Source organism: Barbatula barbatula, assembly GCF_947034865.1.
Source record: "Barbatula barbatula genome assembly, chromosome: 5".
Lineage (NCBI taxonomy): Eukaryota > Metazoa > Chordata > Actinopteri > Cypriniformes > Nemacheilidae > Barbatula > Barbatula barbatula.
This window is the reverse complement of record NC_136769.1, coordinates 19283157-19290660: the sequence shown is the minus strand read 5'-3', so window position 1 is coordinate 19290660 and position 7504 is coordinate 19283157. Positions and strand designations below refer to the sequence as shown.

Below are 7504 nucleotides of genomic sequence, written 5' to 3'. Positions count from 1 at the left end.
CTACCCTGTACGATGTCTCTTATATGTTATTATCCCCCATTTTCTGTGCAATAGTCTTCGATTTTATATGTGCATATTTTATAATCTTTTAGATTGTAAATCTTATTATATTTGTATTGTCATTGTGTTGAATGTCTGTCCTTGAAGCTTCCAACACAAGCACAGTTGGAAATAAAGCTCTTCTGATTCTGATTCTGATTCTGAAATGCAGATTCATAATGCATTATGTTTATAAACATACACAGACTGAATTATCTGAATTCTTGGCCTTTAGGTTTTCATTTGTAAGGAAGACCTCTGGATTCAGTCACATTTGAAGACTGCAATGGAGGCTGAAGGGCTAGATAGAGACCTGTTTAACCTACTTCAGCTAAAGCATTTTTTCGTTATACCCAGAGAGTGAGAGAAATGTTTGATGTACTACCTCTGTTACTCAAAACCATGATGCATTGTGTGTATATACTGGATTGTACTTGTACACTGAATATACCGTGCCTAGTGTGAAGTGTAACATTCCGTAAACTGAAAAAACGTCATGTTATGTCTTGATCTATTTAAAGTGAAAATGCTTGCAGAACATTAAGATGAGAACAGACGTCATACCCAAATGACAAGGACAAGCAGGAAAAACTTGATTCGCTCACACCCTGTCAGTCGGGCGTGTGTTGTACCAGCCCTGTAAACCTCATGACAAACAGGTACATTTGAATGTGAACAACTTTGAAAGGACTTTTATAACAAAAGTGAAAAGAAGCTGTCAAAATCTGTCAAGAAGAGAGGATTGTAGTTTGTGTCATCTGCTCTCTTTTACAGTACGAGACAGAGCTGTGATTGAAGATTTTAATTTCTTTCATTCAATTTCGTGAAGAGAAACCTGTGAGGAACTGAGGAAAAGAAGATTCAAAGAAAAAAGGAGAAATCTGAGGGAACTCTGACAAAAAAGGTACTTTGAATTGAAACAGCACTTTCAATTCAGTCATTTGAAAGATATCTGTGGCCTTGTCCTTGGTAAAATTATTAGATTTTCTGTTGTTATGAAAAGTAATGTACTACTAGATATGTACTTATTTGAAAGCTCAAAGCTGTTTCATGTGCACTTATGGCTTATTCTAAACAAAAGGAAAACAAGCGGTTGGTTTTCAATGTATATTTGTTTTTTGAAAATTTTTACTAATAGTTTTTTTGTTGACAATTGAGGATTATTTAACTGAAATATATTTAGTGGCATAATAAACGGTCAGTAAATCATTTTCAGTGGCAATGTTATGTGGGTGAAATACAAATACATATTTAAAGAAATTAGAAGATAAAAGAAAAGACTAAACAGATTTGTAATATTAACATTTTATACACAAGGCACTATTTATCCATAGGAACAAACATGCACTCGGCTATGATGTTGCCTCGTTTTCGCATCTTTGCCGAATGAGATAACGTATTTACAAAATGGGCTCTGTAGAGCAGTTTGTCCATTTAGGGCCACTGTAGAAACAAAATGGTGAATTGCATTTAAGGAGACCCGCGGTGTATGTATATAGTAATAGCTCATTCTAAGGTTATAAAAACATAACGCTTCATTATGTAAGGTAACCTCTGAAGACTTAGTTACGTATATTATATTGCATTTCTGTCAATAGATCCTCCAAAAATATACACACTGGACCTTTAATGAACTTCCATTTGATGCGTTACTCCTCCTAAACCTATTTTTGTAATGTGACGCTCAATAGATGTCTGTTGCCGCCTGATGTGAACACGTTCACCTTTCAACGAAGTCAACTGCTTACATAACACCCGAATGACAAATAGAAAAAGCATCCGAGCCCATTGTGGTTAATTGTCATTGAAGGTTCAAAACAACGTTCCAACCTAGGCGTTCTGCAGGGAGCAACACGTGTCAACGGCGTTCAGATAAACCGTACGCGAGCATCGATCCATTTCCATATCAGTTAATGACTGTGAAAGGATGGTCTCAGATACTGGAACGTAATTATCATCGATCGATTCACCGCACCCATGAGTCAACGCGCAACTGTCTCTCCCTCCCCTCAGGTCTGATCTGAAGACTGATCCATGGAGGAGGATTACAGGAAACAGTTGCCGGACTATCCTGACGTTATTACGCAGCAGCACACCAGCAACACCAAGCAGAGCTACTCTGCTGATAAGAAGCAGGGAGGAGGTGGCTGCATGCGATGCTGCGGGAGTACCAAGAGATGTCTGATGAGTGCTGAGTGCGGCCGGTGTCTTAACATCTCCAGCACTATTGCCATGTGCGGCATGTGTATCCGAATGTTTGTGTGTAAGTATTAAAGAGACGCCGCTAATGCTTACATTAAAGCTTCTCAACCTTTTGACACCTCTTGTCTAAGTGAATACCAGCCCATTAGGAGTGACAATAATTTACAATGAAACATTTTAAAAGATTTAAAAATCTTACGATACAATGTGTTCTTTAGTCGTTGTTGAGGTTTGAGTTTGCCAAAGACACGCTTTAGAGCTCTGCATTATCTAACTTCTGCATTGCGCTATGGGTTGGGCAGAGAGAAGCCTCAAAAAAGGTTGAAGTATGTTTTGTTATTAGTGTTCATACAAATAGGGTTTTCCCAATAAGACATTTGCAGCATTTTTATTCTTCCTGGAACAACATGCTTGTCAAAGAACCATAAAACCAACGTAAACCCAAATCATAGCCAAACCTAACCCTTAAAACAGCATGTAGATAGGAATTGTCCAAATTAAAGCCACTAAATTAAACTAAACCTAGCATTGGGTCTAAACCTTATCCTGAAATCTGACTGGTTGATAGAAAGGCTGTGCCAGGATCAACATGGTCCTCTATGAATAACAACACTGCAACACTAAGTCTTTTTTTTATCTTGTTCTTTCCAGTAAATATGTCCACAATTTTTTATAACCGCAGAAAATAAGTCGTTTTTTGGTCCAAATATATGAAATTTCAGTGAATTTGTGCTTAAATCAAGCCAATGGGGTAAGAAGAATAATCTTGAATTAAGGTTTATTTTTTTCTTAGTCGCTCAATTCAAGATTATTCTTCTTAACCCATTAGCAGTTATTTAGCTTGTTTTGAGCACAGATTCACTGATATTTCATGTGTTTACTAAAACCAAGACTTATTTTCTTAGGTCATTTTGCTTAGATCAGGACTGAGCAAGAAATTTTATTTTTTAGCAGTGAATGCAAGAAGAAATAGCTTTGTGTACATTACACATGAACATATGACAATGAACTATAGCATTACAGTAATGGGGCTGTGCAGGACACTGCATGAAGAAATCAATTTGTAAAAAATGTAATGGGAGTGGCAAGGTGTGGAGTAAAACTATCATAGGTGGAATGGGAAATACTACATGAGATTTTCTTAATAACCCTTGCTTTAAATATTGTACGTCAACTTCCCCCTTAGAGATTTACTTATGCCCACTGGTTGACAATCTCGAGTTAATGTCTATGTATTAATAACATATATGCTCTGTTTATTAGCTTTAAAGTTATTTCACATTATGAAAGTTATTTGCCTAAAAGTTTTGCTTATATTGGTTGTTTGTTTGGCTCTTTCTTTAACAGAACCCAGTCTCCTGCTGACCGTCTCCTCCGTTTATGAGAAAGAGACCAAGACCTGAATTAGCTCTGTTCCAAAGCCTAGTGAACTGCCTGCTTAAACAACATTTATGTATATTCGTACAATCAAGTGAGTCCACAGCAGATTTTCACAGATAATGTAATCCCAGAATGCATTAGGAACCAGTCTTAAGGGTCATGTTTTCAAAACTTAGATTTTTACATAATGAATAAATAAGCTTTCCATTGATGTATGTTTTTTAGGATTCAGGCAATATTTTACAGAGATACAACTATTTAAATCTCTGGAATCTGAGGGTGCAAACAAATTTGAATCCTGAGAAAATGGACTATAAAGTTGTCCATCACCTAACCCTGACGCTCTCTATTGTCTTACCGCTGTAATGAAGTTGTGGAGAATAGATGAACCCAAAAGTGTAAATTCGTAAACAGCTGGGCTTGTTAATTCGAAAACATGTGTAAAAAATGTCAAAAGAATCTGTAAAATTACAATCTTTTACCTTATACGTTGAAAAAATCTGTAAAACATAACAGTAACTTTCTGTAAAATTACTTTTTCTACAGTATACTAGGCTTTTGAGCAGGGCTATTGTCATCAATGTAGAACAATTTCCCAAATTGTCTTTGTTAATACTTCAAGAAGAAAACAGTGTTTACTAGTCATACTGATACATTTGTTGGTTGTTGCTGTTGTTAAAATGTGGTTTAGAATAGAATTAATTAACTCTACATAAATCAATTTGAAATGCTTGTGCTAATATTTAATAATTCATCTTTGTAGTCTTGTAAAGTAATTGGATCTAATGTATCCATCTCGGCAATTATGTATCATAATACTAAAATTGTCACATGATTGTCATATTCTTCTTCCCAATGTTTATTCTAATAATAATATTCGATATGATATGTAATATATGAAAGTATTGTTAATGTAGAAATTAAAAAGTTGACCAAGTGACAGAAATGAAAAGCTTTATTTTGTAGATTCCATCCAGCTAGCATGTGATATAACCAGATGATGTCTCTGAGAAAAATGTGTTTTCATTATTTATTTAGTCATTTACTTAAAATAATTTATGCTGGGCATTTGGGATTAAGATGACACGGTTGCTCGGGTGAAATTTTCCTCTCCTAATTATACTGTGAATATTTGGTGTGTCATGAATCAAAGGTCAAGCATTTCTCTGGGGCTGGTCATTATTCAGTCGTTTGCCGGCTGTTCTCTGCTGACCTATTTTTTTAATACACCGGAACAGAGTGTAACGCAAGATGTAATCAGACTGAAGGATTCAAGCACGCTGTTTTATTGCACGTTCAAAACCACAAACACAATATTACAATCAGATTCCAGCTGAGTAATTCAATATCATAATCAAAAGTACACAAGCCGATAGTCGCTGAACAGGGTACAAACAAATCACAGCTTCAAACCTCTCGGTATGGAACACAAAGAGGAAACGTGATGTAACAGAGAACAGATGGTGTTACAGACGCTGAAGATAGCACAGCTGTAAGACAATGGCTGTTTCCACATACTGCTTTATTAAATACCTTTGTTTAGCATGTTTAAATTGTGTTGATATATTCATATTTCATATAATTAACTTTTACCGAATCGTTCAAGTAGTGAGATAAGAAATGTTTTTTAAGATGCAAATATTAAGGTCAAGTCGAGGCTGGATTGCATACAGCATTCCACACAATGTGCTTTGCATACGCTATTGCACATTTGAGCAAATTTGATGGGTCATCTGGGTACGCCGTGCATTTGTATTTGCAATACATGTGACACAGAGCTGCACGCTCAGAGACAGCCTTATACCGAGATCCTCCAGAAAATAAAACCTTGTCTGCCCCTCAGCTTTTTCTTTGACATCCTCTAAGAGGAGCAAAACTGGCGATGAATTAATTTTTTATTCTTGCGTTTTTTCTATTGTCTGACTCAGACATCAGTTCTATAATGAATTCTTCACGCTCCGTGTGTGATTTTTGACTCTCTGTCCATCAGAGGTGAGATTTCTCAACAAGAGTCCACAAGAGTTTCTTTTTATTCTCCTATGCTCTATAGGTGCATCATGACCTGTCAATCATCGGATGAATTTCCAACCAGACGGTGCTGGCCAATACATTGAGCTCTCTGGATAGTGGAGAAACTACAGCATAGAGCACAGACAAGATCTATGAATTTCAATTACTAATATATTATTGCTCAGTTCCAAAGCTGGTGGTGGATATTGATTTTAAGGAGGAGTCTTTCCTTTGAATGTGATGTGACTATGATGGAATGATACGCCTCTCGAATGTGTGACACCGTTAAAGACCACACCGCTGACCAGGTGATACATGCACCCAAAAATGTCCTTTACAAAATTGACAGTGGCGGCACTATGGTACAGTGGTTGCATTCAAAGGTTTACCAGGGTACCTCAATATACCGTATGTGTGAAAGTGTGCGTGAATATCATCTCAGATTCAAGTATGTGACATCACATAAACATGGCAGTGCACAAAAAAGCCATTTTTTTTATTTTGTAATAGAAAGGTTTGTGGTTCATAATGGTATTGTAATGGAAATTGGAATTGATGTAATACTGTTTTTAGCTGGTTGAGTTTATGTAGGAATGGTATGTCACAAATAAATGACTTTATAGCTGGGTTTTCACATGGATCAAAAATGTGCATTGAAAGCTGATAAAACCTGTGCTTTGGGGATTGTATACATATATCATAAGGCTAAATGTAACTCTTAACTGGGTAAGAAAAAACCAGCAATTCCCCCCGGCTGTCACTAGCTATTGAAATCTTACTTGCAAGGAATCTTTCATAATGCTCTTGGTTACATATAGAGACATACTCCAGGCATGTGTGAGTGTGGTGATGCTCATGCGTTGTCGATCTGGGACGGGTGACTAGTCTGGGGGGATCAGAATATACTTACTACAAAAAACTAGACTACTCTACTGGGTGTCAGTATCAGTTCAGAACGTGGTTCTGGTGAGGCCGAAGTGCGATTACGTACCTCTAGAGTGCAATGTGTTATTAGAGCTCACGGATGACAGTGCAGCTGTAATTTGATGTCATTTGAGGGGACATGAGGTCTGACTCAATGACTGGTAATGTCTCTGTCCGGGATGGACTGGACCGATAGCACCTCCACCACTACAATCCAGGCATCTGAATCGAGTTTTAAAATGCTGAAAGTCTGTTCCAGTACATAGCATGTCAAGATATAAGCCCGGTTATAACGCACGCCATTACCAGAATCAGAATTACCTCCGTCATAGTAGAGAAAATGAATTAAATACAGACTTTCTGTCTTTACTGCTTATACTGGAGGGAAATAGTGCTATGACTTTATGAACTTTATTATAAGCCTAATGCACCTAGAAAGTAAGCCTGTTCGTGCAAAAATTGCAGTTTCTGTAGCTCGACGGGTTCAACACTCAGGAAATACACACACTGATATGACCGCAAACTGAATGCAGGGTTATTGCTTTGGATAGAATCCAATCGGCAAATACATCCATTTAAAAACAACATTTAGTGGGCCTTCTGTGACATATATGTGTTTATACGCTTGCCCCAGAGTCGCTGTTTTACTTACTGTGCTTTCAATGACATCTTATAAAAAAGAGCTGAGAAGACCTTATCTCTGCTCCTCAAGAGGAAGAAGGATGTCCAGGGTTTGCTGATGGTGGACTGGTCCCTTCAGTAGACACGAAGGCAAGAGTTTGAGCTATTGTTGAAATTGGGTTTTATTTTTGTCTCCTCTAAGCCACTTCCATCGTATCCGGCTCCCCAGCCCTCCCACTGCATTTCCATTGCACAGGGTGAAAATTGGAATGAAATAAAGATGTGAGCAACGGATGGAGACAGCCAGTGAGTGAAGAGAGAGAGAGAG

The 7504-nt window shown here is 37.3% G+C and overlaps 1 long non-coding RNA gene across 1 annotated transcript; it reads left to right on the top strand.

The window, feature by feature from the left end:
- The first annotated feature begins 664 nt into the window (after window positions 1–664).
- Window positions 665–4564, top strand: LOC306894742. Its single transcript, XR_013786724.1, has 3 exons — window positions 665–943; window positions 2053–2302; window positions 3589–4564. It is a non-coding gene; the product is annotated as an uncharacterized lncRNA (long non-coding RNA).
- Window positions 4565–7504: the final 2940 nt, after the last annotated feature.